General features: G+C 37.9%; 1 protein-coding gene across 1 annotated transcript in view; it reads right to left on the minus strand.

Moving 5' to 3' along the window:
- zdhhc18a (zinc finger DHHC-type palmitoyltransferase 18a) overlaps positions 1 to 14,218 on the minus strand; it is a 48,333-nt gene that overhangs the window by 4,319 nt on the left and 29,796 nt on the right. Inside the window, exon 9 of the transcript XR_010906413.1 lies at positions 877 to 1,034. The gene's annotated coding sequence lies outside the window, so the exon portion shown is untranslated. The remainder of the gene's footprint in view (positions 1 to 876; positions 1,035 to 14,218) is intronic.

Genomic DNA, 14,218 nt, shown 5'->3' on the forward strand with positions numbered 1-14,218 from the left:
TGTTACATTTCCAGATAGCTCATGGCTCGTTGTTGCATTAGGTACAGTACACACAGGCTTCTTGTCTACCTGTTCATGGTGTACAAAACTCTAATTCTCCATGAAACCACACAGACAAAGGAACAGCCCAACCCATGATAATCTCCCTTTAGGCCCTGTAACACTCTGCACTTAAAGTGGCCACTCTATGTGACTGATTGCTTAGCTTATTTCTGTCATGTTTACTTTACATTTGCGTCATAGACAAGGTGTGTCACTCGCATATTTTCTTCAATTAACTAATCTTATGCATTCATTTATGTAACTAAGAATTATTTTCCTCAATTAACAGACTGCTTAGCACTGGTTTTATGACAAGTTATGACTTTAGTTCAGCCCTATATCATATTCATATCATGTTGGTGGGGGGTGGATGCCTTGTAACAGCTGCTTTTTTAAGCACAAGGGTCAAATTTACAGCAGGACTCTTGTTGCGTAAGGACATCTGCATTGGTATGTCGCTGGATAAATAAGAAGTGAAGGCGGATATTCATAGATTAAAAAAATTACTGCTGTAGACAACCGTCATTCTTGGAGGATTTAAAAGCATTTTTTTTTCTCTCATGGCAAACTGTAGGTAAAAAGTTTGTTTATGTAATACACTTTAGGAATCCAACTGGTTATACACCATTCATATGATGAGAATGCAAATCTCAAGAGTGACATTAATTCAATTTCTACCAAATATCACATTTTACAGCACACTAAGGAAAAGTGAACCCCAAATGGGACATCCCAGATCAAGGAAAGAACCCTTGCCTTAAAAGGAACCGTATCAGGAGTTACACAACAAGCACACATCTGTCCTCATATTCGAGCTGGTTGTAGTCAGCCTACCTCACCAGTGAAACAGAAGAAGCAATGATGCATACTAAAGGCCGGAATTGTCCCCTCACCACCAGAGGAATCCTCTAGCAGGCAAGAAACGCTGCCAACTGTCACAGACTCAGTGCCAAAGCAGACGTCATGTAAACTCCTATTTCAGCAATATTATCCTGAAAAAGAAAGAAAAATGTGTGTTTTTTAATTTGGTGCTCATTCAGACATACAGATGTGGTCAGAATTATTAGCCTCATGGTAAATATGAACCAAAAAGGCAGCAAAAATAGATCTGCATATAGTTAATCTTTCTGATCTTTTATATAAAAATATATATATAATATATATATTTTTTGAGGCAGAAGCTTCATTTGGTGCGCAGTGACCCATTTTTGTGTTGATTTTGATGTTTGTTTTGATCATTGTCCTGATGGAAGATCCAACCTCGGCCCATTATAAGATTTCTAGCTTGGTTTTGATTTTTTTATTTGCTAGTATTTACTAGAATCCATGATGTATCTGAACAAGATGTCCAGGACCTCCAGCAAAAAAATAGGCCAACAAAGACCCAGCAGTATATTGAACTGTGACATGGGGTACTTTTTATCCCTATTTGCACCAAACCCATCTGGTTTCATCTGACCATAGAAGCTGGTCCCATTTCAAGTTCCAGTCGTGTCTGATAACTGAATATGCTGGAGTTTGTTTCTGGATGATCTAGGAGGATTTTTCTTGAAAACCTCCTGAACAACATGTGGTGATGTATGACTTGTTTAATTTGTTTTGTTTTGTTTTTCTGACCCCAAGACTCAACTAATCTCTGCAATTCATCAGCTGTGATCCTTGAAGAGTCTTTGGACACTCAAACTCTCCTCCTCGCCTTGCATTAGGACGATATAGACACACAGGCAGATTCCTAACATCTTTAGTTGATTGGAATTTCTTAATTATTGCCCTGATGGTGGAAATGGTTTAGATATTTTCTTACAGCCACTTTCTATTTTGAGAAGCTCATCAATCTTTGGCTGAACATCAGAACTATTTTCTTTGGCTTTACCCATTGTAATGAATGATTAAGGGAATTTGGCCTTTGTGTTTCCTCATATTTATACTCCTGTGGAACAGGAAGTCATGTCTGGACAATTTTATGCTCCTAGTCACCCGTGTGTGCTAAAAATGTGACTATGAATGGGAATATACTTCAGAGATATTTTACTCATAAAAAAATAATAGTATTTTGGAGAAGAAAAAAAACTCATCTATTTAAATATGTGATTTAACCCCCCACTTTCAATTATTTTACTTCAATGAAAGGTTAGATAGTTTTTTTTTTTTATGAAAGAACGAAACAATGATAAACAATGCAGATTTATTTTTACAGCAATCTTTGCTCATATTTACAAATGGGGGCAATAATTCTGACCACAACTGTAGGGTAGGATGGATAGACGGATGCGGACAGACAGGCGGATGGATAGATATTTTCTTTTACAGAAATCAATTCTTAAAGACCAACAAACAGCTGGTAGGGACTACAACAATCTTCTTCCCAGGTTAGTGACATCACAAACCCTAAAGTCCATTAGCCCAAAAAAAGTAGTAGTTGGTAAATAACAGATGTGTCACTAATAACATAAACATAAACATGCCTTTGAAGATTCAAAATGCTGTGCAGTGCAAGGTTGTGGAAAAACACAGAAGCTGCATTGGATTCGCACAGAGCCTGGAATGAAAAAAAAACAAAAAACGATGTTCTACACCTTTTATGTTGGATCCGACAGTAACGGTGCAACACACTTATGTGAGTAAAAAAGTTTTTACTATTGCTTTGAAAGTTTTCAGAACGTTTGATACGTACAGATAATGTGTACATGTCTAACCAAAATCACCAGTGACCAGTGATTTCTGATATGTAATGATACAGTCAGATGTTGTCATCTCAAAATCGTTTGTCAGTAAATCAAACCAGTGACTGAACGGTACACTTCACCTCGTTTCTTTTGGTGGGATGAAAATAATCTGTTATTTAAAGGTGTAATGAACTGGCTTAAAAAATAATAATTATACTGTTGTCTGAGGTCTACTAATGATGTTTGTGTGTTTTTTACATTCAAAAACATCATAACTAATAAGTAAAAGGCTATTTTCTAAACTGGTTTTGAGGCTCTCTCCTGAACACTAGGTTTTGATGGGCATGACGCACTGAAGACTTGGAAGCAAATGCCCACGGATAGGATTGGAGAAGATTTGCATATTTAAGCTTCAGCTCCCCTGTCAGTTCAGTGACATGAGAGAGGAAAGAGTGAGGGAGAAGCGGCAACCGGAATGATTTTCTCGATCAAAGGGTTCTTAAACATATTTATCAAACAAACACAATGATTTATTTGTCATCCACACACAATTAATTGGACTATAATTTTTATATTACACATAGATAGCCCGCACGTTCGGTCGATATAAGCGCAAACCGCGCACACACACGTGTGCGCAGCACCCTTTAAATGTCAAGTCGAGAGACGCAACAGCCCAGATCAAGAACGGAATATAATGAGATTCATCAGCCTGCCGGGCTTTGCGAGCTCTGGCCCATACGTGTCTGAGTCCAGCGTGCTAAAGTTATGCTCTGTTAGACACGTACACATAAGCAAAATGATCTATAACAATGCAGTACTATAACATATAAAAATACGTTTTACTCATATAAGTGTGTTGCACCATTCCTGTCAGATCCAAATCCAGCATCGACCGGAGATTTGTTTACAAACGATTCTGCAGTGAACTGAAGTGAACATGTTTTCCCCACGGGAGATGGAACTTCATTAAAAATAAAGTTCAACCACTCATTCCTAATATTAGGAACCAAAGGAAGCTTATGCAGCGAGTGTTTTCTTCCATAACCAGGAATAGCGCAATATCTTGCTATCTTACTCTGCATGTTTTTTGTTGTTGGCTAGCTAGCACGAGCTGATTCGCTCCATGAGTCGGTGGGCGGGGCTACTGGATTAGACACGCAGATTCTGTAGAGCCGGTGTTTCGTAGCGCTATGACGTAAAAAATCGTTTACTGAGCCTGGTGTCTATAAAAGCCTTTCTTTGACTAACAAGGAAGTTTTCAGCTCTGAAACTTACAGGATATTCTTATATTACCATGACCTTTTACATATCAAAGTCTCAAGGGAAAGTTGATTCCTCAATTCATCACCCCTTTAAACTGTAATTAAATCATATATAGGAAGCGATCAAAGAATGATCCCTTTACAACCGCTGGAACTGTCAATCAAACAGCACAAGTGTTCTGGACTGTCGCCAAAACTCCCATTAGAATCAACAAATCTCTTATTTACATTGTGTTTGCACTGTTAGTTATGATGAATGCATTCGTTAGCGTGCAGAAATCAAATTACAATGAAGAGATCACTGCATTCATGCGTTAAACATGCTCATCACTGCAAACGTTCATGCCACAATCTAAATCTAATGCTATAAATCAACACTTTACATAATTAGTAAACCTTAAGTACTGTAATAATTAAAACGTGCTAAAAGTTTGAGAGAATTCCACATGTAATAATTCCACATGCCATTTCTATATGCAAATATGTTAGCCAATTACAGCAGTGGGCCTTTACATCGAAGAGTGTAGGCAATAGGAAATCAGCAGGAGAGAGAGAGGATGGGAAAATGATTCCAGAGATATTTAAATGCAATAATATTCTACTTCCTTTTATTCTTAAATTGCTTGGGATGTTCATACGTATTCAGGGTTTCTCCTCAGATTCTAATTCAAAGGATACATCCATCTTTGTGCAGCTTACAGTCTAAACGCTACTGCCAAAGTCCATAATGACAACGCATTGTCTTCCAATAAAAACAGTGAGACGCTATGATTATAGAACTAAGTTCCATCTTTAGTGCTCAGAAGTAAAAAGCAGTGACAACAGATCCAAGAAAAACCATGATGATCTACAGTAGTTGCTTGGCCAATTGAATGCTTAGTAAATCTTTTTAAGGCATCTATTTGTGTAACCCTGTGCTATCTATTCCTGAAATGTTCAACCACAATGGATTAAACAAATTATACCTTCATAATTTTATTCCTGAAATAATGTTCTTTCCAAGACAACAAAATATAGACTTCTAAATCAGCATTTTGACTAGCAATTCTTTAGCATCTTGTTTTAGATAGTTTTAGATATATTTACTTGAAATCGTGACAAAATCACTTTTTGTTTTGCAGTGAAGGTTTAGGCTTGGTGAATCTATGCTAATTCATTTGATCATTTTATACCATGCAAACCTCTCCAACCAACATCACGTAGCATCAAATTTAATCAGGAAGATATGAGTGACTCAGAATCTGTTTGCTATGCCATGAGATCATTTTATGAGTCTGGTAGACAAGCACTCTGTTTTGCATGAATCAGATACTGTGTGCATACACAAATAATGCTAAATACACCCCCCATTAGTAGAAGCGTAAGACCATGCGCATGTGGTTGTAAGTTTGACGGGATATTCGTTCACATATTGCACACAAGTATTCAGCAACCACATTACTGGAAGTTAGCCTGAATCTCCTGTTACCTAGCTATACACGACAAACTTATCAGGCCTTTCTTTATTGTTATTGCACCTGCTATGACCTATTTAACATGTAGTCTGTTACATAAACTATAATGGTCTCTCTTCATGAAAGCATACATGTTAGTCGCTATAAAATAGATTGTATCGGTAATAGGGGAATAACCAGATAAACAAGGACAGCATATCGCACGCTGGGGAAATCGCTCTCACGTACATAAGTGTTTGTGGACGCTGACCTTTTAACTGTGATTTTATGGGGATTTTACAGGGGTTTACGAAGATAAGCAAATTATTTTGGATGTCAAAAGGAGCTTGTTTAATGTGTCACTACTCTCTCTCAGATTTATGGGTTTTCATCACGGAACCCTCTTTGTGTTCTCCATGAATGCACTGAAGAAATAATCAGGAGGAGTTTATCATTTTCTGACCACGTCTTGTGCTCAAAAATGTAATTTTCTCACTTTCATGTCGTTCCAAACCGGTATGACTTACTTTCTTCTGTGAATCACAAAGGGAGACAATTTTTTATAATGGTGCTGGGTGACGTTTTTTAAATAATGATAGGAGGTGTCAAACTACAAAAATATCTCATGGTCAGTAGGACTCTTTGTTCCAAGTCTTCTGGAGTCATTTGATAGCTTTATGTGAGTAATAGACTAAGTACTAAGTCAGGTTAGTAACAAAAAGAAGGTCATTAAAATAGACCCTGGACCCCAAAACCAGCCATAAGCAGCCATATATTTGTGGCAAAAGCCAACAAAACATTGTATGGGTCAAAATTATGCCAGAAATCATTAGGATATTAAGTAAAGATTATGTTCCATGAAGATATTTTGTACATTTCCTACTCTAAATATATCAAAAATGTATCATAATTAGTAATATGGGTTTCTAAGGACTTAATTTAGACTTTTTAACTTTAAAAGCGATTTTCTCAATGTTTTGACTTTTTTGCACCCATCATTTTTCAAATAATAGAAAATAGTCCTATCCTAACAAGCAATACATCAATGGAAAGCTTTATTCAGCTTTCAGATGATGTATACATCTCATGAAAAAAAAGAAAAAGGATTTTATGGTCCTGGGTCACATATGCTAATGTTCATTTTTGTATTTACAGTTTTGTAAAGAAATAAGTGCTAATGAGTTTACATGAACGTTTAACCAGGGATATTCTTAACCTGCGCCCCTATTTTTGAAAATTTTCTGAAAACAACATACCCAAATAAAAATGCCGGCAGCTCTTAAACCCTCAGGCCTATAATATTTCAAGTGTCTATTTTAAAATGAGACCAGATTTATGAATATAGACTATATATTTATAAATTTGGTCTCAATTTAAACTAGACACTTGAAATTTTGTTACCCAAGAGTCATAATTAATAGTAGTAAAAGTAGTACAGGAACAGAGTAAAACAAGGGAAAATTTATGAATTTGAATTTTGATTCAAATGTGAGGATGATACTTCTGTAAGCTTTTATGTCAAAAAAAGATTAGACGTCCTTTCAGAAAGGCCATTTATTTCAGAATATTTGTAATTATAAAATGTAGTTTTTCTTTTAAATAAATCTGAAATAAACTGCAAATTATAATGCATTTACAGGTCTTCAAAAACTAAATCAACTATTTACAGAATTTAGAAATTGTAAAAAAAACGAATTTAGTTGATCAAAACAGTCAGTCATAGAGTCTGCGCTGCGATTAGGTGTGTGCGTAAACTGACAAGCGGGCGAGCCGGCGTTATGGAAACTAAGCACGAGGAGTATTCACCAATAATGCTTACAAACACTGCGCAAGATAATGCTTTTTGATGTACTACATCCATCAATCAAACCTTTGTTGCCAAGGCATTGATTGGCATTATCCAACGAAAACCATGGACGCGTTTATTGACAGCTTGCAAGCCAGTAATGTTCTTCCTGTATATAATGAGTCTTCAGAAAGCCTGTGATTGAAAGAAGGAAACCTGGGAGGGTTTAACTTGAGAAGAAGAGACCAAAGTACAGGGGAGATCATCAGAATAATAATTAGAATAGATATTTCATTGTGAAATTCAATGGTTAATTACTCAATTTTTGTTGTTGTTTTGGATTACAAAGTGGGATGCTTTTTGAAGAGTGGACCCTTACTCTGACATCTATGCCGTTGTTTCGATTTAGATTTATCCGATCTGATCTGAACAATAGGAGACGAAAGATGAGTACTACGTTTAATATGCTGTTTAAATAGCTAGTGCTTAAAGGTGCACTATGCAACTTTCTGTCCACTGGAGGGCGCCTATTCAAAACAAATGCGTAGTTTGATGACGCAAAGTGTGAGCGCAGCATCTTGGGACATCTGGTCTTCACATCACAGCCGGTGGAAAATAGGACTCGGGCAGAAATCACGTTCATGCATGCGGTTATTAACGTTACTGTAGTGTAAAGCAGATCAGGGCCGAGTGTTGTGGACCTGAGCACAGCTGCTGGAGCGATTGTTAAACAAATACCCGCCTCGCGAATACCGGGACTTTTATTATGACGGGACGGAACACAGTCGCCGGGTGCCTGCACTGATCCACTCTTCCGGTTATGATTTTGAGGTAATGCAGCTCTGTTTATCATATTAGATACATTTAAGTGTGTTTTAAATAATGTTATGACGTTACTCCGTGCGTTCACTTGTTCACACTGCTAAGAGTAAAGCGCTCCTGCCAAATAAAAGCCGAAACCGAGGGTAGCGCAGATATGACGCAATTGACAGGCGACTCCCTCAAACGCTATGCTGAAACGTCCCTGTCCTTAGTTAAAATAGCAATTTTCTCACAATTTACAAATAGTTGGAAACATCTGGGATATTGTAGGTACTCAACTGAACAAAATACATAACACCGGCCTAGTGGTTTTTGGATATTTTACTGCAAAAATACTACATAGTGCACCTTTAAGCATTTCATTTAACCCTTTCCTCTATGGTTCATTTATTGCAAAAACTTTAGCTTTCAAATGATGCATAGTTTGTGATAGTTGATTGAATATTTTGTATAAAACAAAAGTAAATAAAAAGTACAAACACACCCACGATCCGGTTCATAGTTAAGGGGTTAAGCAATGAACTCATTATAGAAGGAGGGAAAGCATATCAGCATAGCCTTGTGATTACAGGGCCCTGATAAGATCTGACCTGCTAACAAACCAAAGGTAAGTATTATGAATTTGCTGAAAGCACTTTCCACAATGATTCATGAACAGTGACACCAAACAAAAAACTTTCAAATAATAGTGCACTCTTAAAAATGAAAGGTTCTTTTTCCACCTTTGGTTCGAATGGAATATTTCCACTAAACCTCATGCTTGGCACACGACTACTAACCATTCTCGGCCCAGAATTCTCAGCTAACCATTCTGGTAGAATGTAATCACGTCGCCACTCAGGATTGGTCACTTGTCTGTTGCTTGGCTACCAGTTTTTTTGTAGCTGGCCAAGAACGCTAATAAATATCTGATAATCCTTCATAATGCGGTCAATATTTAAATCTCATACTGTCTGTAAACGCTTGCATTACACCAAGGCAACGACTGACGCATTTATTGTATCACATTCCAAAGAGTTTTGTTATCAGCCTCTCAATGAAATCGGATTGGAACAGAATGGAACAGTTATAACAGTTATAACAGATAACAGTTTGCCCCTTATAATGGAAAAGCAGCTTATGGTTTAATGTAACCTTTCCATTGTACAAAAGGTCCTTTACAGTGAAATAGTTTTTTTTTAAGAACTGTTAATTAAAAGGTTCTAAGGGGAACCAAAAATGGTTATTCTATGGAACTATTTAATCGCGATTAATCGCATGATGGTCATGAGTTAACTCTCGATTAATAACAATTTAATTGCACATTGCATGCAATGCATGTTGTAAATGTATCTTAAATTAAGTTTGAATTAAGTTTTTAATACTCTAATCAACATGGCTATGGACAATTATGCATTCTTTATGCAAATGTACATTTATTATTAGTGAAACCATACTTATTCAATAATTATCAATAATACAGCATGAAGACATGTATCAAAGGTAATAGATGTTTATCAAATAACTAGTTCATGTCTCTTAAAGGGTCATGAAACCCTGTTTCAGCAGCAGTCAGTTCTCACCACAGTTTTGAAAAATGCTTTAAAAGTGGGTGTGGTTTAGCGGTGGAGTGCAGGGGGGTGAGGGAAGACTGCAGCTGACGGCACAGCAATGGCTTTTCTGATTCTGATTTTATTTCGCTCTCATTAAAAGCATCAAAGCTTCCCACAAACGCAAGCTGCAAATGACCATTACGTTACATGCAACACAATACACACAAGGATTTGTAAGCTCAACATTACACAAATACATATATCCTGTGACAACTATAATTCAATGCACAATTTAATGCACAGCCATTTGCAATTTGTTCTCTGCTTTGAAAATATATGTGAACACACTGTTGTATAACTTTGATTACTTCTGAGGCTTATTTTGTGGAGTTATAAGTGCCGTGTGGTCGGTTAAATAGCCGTGCGGATGAATCGCGTGTGTGTGAAGACTCAGGATCTATTGAAGAGAACGCAGGCAATGCAGACACTCATACAAACACTCACACAAAGTTTTTGATCCATCAATGCATCTCTCACTAACAGTATGCGATCTCACTGTTAAAGCGCCGCTTCGTCAGAGGAAAATTCCTGTCAACGCGTGCTGTCATGAATAATTAAGCGCGTGCTGTCATGAATTAAGAAACGCGTCTTCTTATAGGATAAAGACACGCAGTCTCATGAATAACTATGAGACAGCGATGAGTCATCGCCGTACTATAGTACAAGAAAACATCACAACCTATGACGTTGACATGAAGATGAATTTAAACCAGGAAGTTGAAAATAGAGCAAAAAGGCTTAAAATTAACTAGTTGTCACCCACATTCAAAACTAACAGATGGTAACATTGTCTTCCATGATGTTCAACACACACACTTCTGTTAAAATCTCAGAAAACTTGGTTTAGGGTTTCATGACCCTTTAAGCCTAAACTTAAGCCATGTTTCCACCGCAGGAACTTTACCCTGCGGAGGAAACCACTAAAAATTAGAAAGCAAATTTTTCCTGAGGTGTAAACTTTTTATTTCGTAAATTATGAAGAAAATGTTGGAATAATGACACATCGTATATTGCCCCAGGCAGTTTTTACTTTAACTGCACCTGAGAGAAGAATTATTTTTTTCTGAGATGATTATTACAACAAATAAAAAGCTTATATAATACTGTATTAGTCCTGGTGGCCGTTAAGAGTTGCTATGGCTACAGTTAACACATTCCAGCTGCTGGAGAAAACAGCGTTAACATTTTTGATGCAGCAGACAAACTTCATGTGACAAAATGATTGCGATTGAAAGTCATCACATGTAAACACCAGATCCGTTTAGATAACGTCTCATGTAAACAGTCCACTAAATCTTTTAAATCTTTCAAATCTCTAAATCTAAATCTTTCAATTCCTACTTGTTACACCCTCCTCCAGTATGGTGTGGTACTGGTGCGCTCCCAGGTCCACATTTTTAAAGCCCCGTTTCCACCAAAATTACCCGGAACAATTTGTATCAGGAACTTTTTTACAGGAACTTTTCTCCCCCCAGACCTGCAACTGTCTGTTGCGCGATCGCAAAAATGATTACTGTCCGTCACTGACTTGGAGGAGCAGTCGCGCAGTCCTTCATCACCGGACTAATTTGCCTAATCTTTACGGAACTTTATCGCAGTGGAAACGCAGACAGTTGCAGGTCTGGGGGAAGAAAAGATCCTGTAAAAAAGTTCCTGGTACAAATTGTTCCGGGTAATTTTGGTGAAAACAGGGCTTTAAAAATGTGGACCTGGGAGCGCCCCAGTACCACACCATACTGGAGGAGGGTGTAACAAGTAGGAATATAGTGTGGCCCCTTTAAGAGATGCACGTTCCCTATTGAACTGATGGTATTTTGTGTATGTGTGCCTAACTGTGCCGTGATTCATGCAAACTGTGTGAGAAACACAGACTTGGAAGCGCTCATGTTCAGAAAAGTAACCTCTGAATTAGTTTAGCCGATTTTAATGTATTTAGTTCAACAAAACACATGTAGTGTAAGTGGTTATGGTGTTATGGGTCCTGCACACTGTGCGATTTTTCAAAATCATTTGCGAATGTCCTTTGTCAGACTGTACGAACATAATCCCCGATGTAAGCCATGTCACACTGTAAGATCTCAGTTGGCATTAATGTCAGACTGCACGATAGTGAAGGCGCGCTAAAAACGGACACGCGCAAGAAAACTATATCATCAATGAATGACGCGTTCGGTGACGGTGAGCTGCATTACATGCGGGAATGAAAGGCTGGCTACAAAGAAATCTCTAGCTCTCGTTTTGGTCATAGTTTGTCTTGAAAAACCGAGATATTTGACTGTTGTCGTAGGAGAAGTCACACTGCAGGATTGTGTGCCAAATCTTCTGACACTGCCAGAATTTCGTCTGAGGTAAAATTTGATCGCAGTGCTCATTAATCGGCTGCCGGTGAACATGTCAAACTAACGACCAAAAACGTCAGATTTTAGCCTAGGATCTGGGGAATCTTCTAGGATTTGCTAAATTTGTCTCAGACGGCCAAATCGCACAGTGTGCACCCGGCTGTAATGATTCACCTCTGATTTGAGGGAGAGTGCGCTTCAGTGCATCGCACTCGGACTGCAGAGTGTGCCCAAGTGTAAAAACGCACTTTTCTTTCGACCTAGAGTCTAATAAAAGTTAAACAGAAAATATGGTAGCTTGTAGGCAATAAATGCACTTGGTTTAGAATAGTAATATTAATTTTAACCATTTTCTTTCCCTATTAATATTTGCTTCTGCATCCTTTGCGTCTATGGCATATCTCTATTTCTTCAACTACGGGCTGCCACGGATCAAACAGAAAATGCATGCTGCATTAATCATGCGTTAATAAATTTTGGGCCGTTAAAATGAATTTGCATTAATGTGTTATTAATGTGTTAACTTTGACAGCTCTAATTTATATAAAAAACACTGTAACAATGACACCTTAAAATAATGTGTAACCAAATCTCTGAACAGATCTTGATGTACTTACGGAAAAGAGCAGCGTGGACATTCTTCATAATTTCTGGTTTTGCCTTCCACTGAAGAAAGAAAATCACAAAATGTAAACGACAACTGTTTTTGAATGAACAAATGAGAACGTTTTAAGAGAGCTAAAAAAAAGAAGAGGTTACACGTTTATTAAAGGGGGGGTGAAATGCTGTTTCATGCATACTGATCTTTTTACCCTGTTAAAGACTTGGATTCCCATCCTAAACATAGACAAAGTTTCAAAAACTAATATTGGACGTTTGATGGAGTATTTCTTTGTTAAAAATACTGCTCCCGGTTTCTCACAAGTTTCGGAGAGTTTTTTTCGAGTATGGCTCGACTTGACGTTAATAGATCGGAAGGTCCTTGTATGGGCTGTACAGGCTCTTCCGCGGTCCACTTTATTCCTATGGGTGACGTCGAGCGACTTCAACGCTTCAGCACAGCATTCCGGGAAGGCAGCGCTGCATTTGAACCGTTTTGAACGCAGAAATGACAGGAAGCTTCACAACATCGCGTCGCAAAAGTGGATCTCCACCGATCAATGCTGTCAGGACTTTACCAAATCATACCAAAGAAGTGTGTTTTTGACGGAGCTGTCCCAGCGATAAAGGTTCGGTCCTGCTTTGGAAGCAGCCGGTGAGTAAAACTGCTTCAAATGTCTGTGCTGTTGGCTATCGTCGCGTGAGTAAACATCAGTAAACGACACGATCGCGTGCTTCGTCATTCAAATGCACTAACGTTACTCCATTGTTGTTCTATGTACACTAGTCTGACGTGCAAAACCGTTTTGCTTGCTACTGCTAGGTTTAGTCGCATACAGTAGTCCATAAACCGAATCATGTCCTCATAAACTGGGAGTAAAGACACACAAATGTTGACAGGTCACTAAATACAGTACATACCACAGAGACGGACGTCCTGCTGTTGCCATTTCTCCTGTTCAATTTATTTCAGCCTCCAAATGATTCTGGATCATTATCTGTATTAGCTGAGATAGCCATGAGTTTCTACACGCTTGAGGACGTCACCGCTTTGCGCGCTTGTCATTCTTTAGCTCCGCCCACACGATACGCCTCCAGGCGCTCGGTTTTTTCCGGAAAGACTCGGTACAGCCCATATTTCTTTTATAAATAAAATAAAACTAAAGACTTTTCGGAGATATGAAGGATGCAATACTACTCTATAGGTACTCAAGATTGACATGATATTGACTGAAACTGAGTGTTTCACCGCCCCTTTAAGGTGTTACAGTATAATTATGCATTTAGTTACTGAGGAATATCAATGAACAACATGTACTTAATATTGGGCTATGTTTAGGTTTTGTTGTGTGTAATTATGTATAATTTGCTGTAACATCTATTGTAAGTACATGTAACAGGTAAAATAAAAATAATGTTTCACCAGAAAAGATTCAAGACAGGTTTCCACTGCAACAGCTGCATGTTCAAATCAGGTGAGGACAGCTCAGTGTAATTATTTGACATTAAACAAGCCTGGAACCTTCACCCTTGTACAGTGCATCATAGAGGCATGTGTGTGCATGGTGTGTGGGTGGTCTAAAGCACATCAAGTTGGGAAGGGTTCATTTGGGACATTTTTCACTGATTCAAATGGTGAATTTATTTGTTAAAACAAGTTTTCCATTAACATC

The sequence above is a fragment of the Pseudorasbora parva genome, chromosome 7 (genome assembly GCF_024679245.1).
Source record: "Pseudorasbora parva isolate DD20220531a chromosome 7, ASM2467924v1, whole genome shotgun sequence".
Taxonomy (NCBI): Eukaryota; Metazoa; Chordata; class Actinopteri; order Cypriniformes; family Gobionidae; genus Pseudorasbora; species Pseudorasbora parva.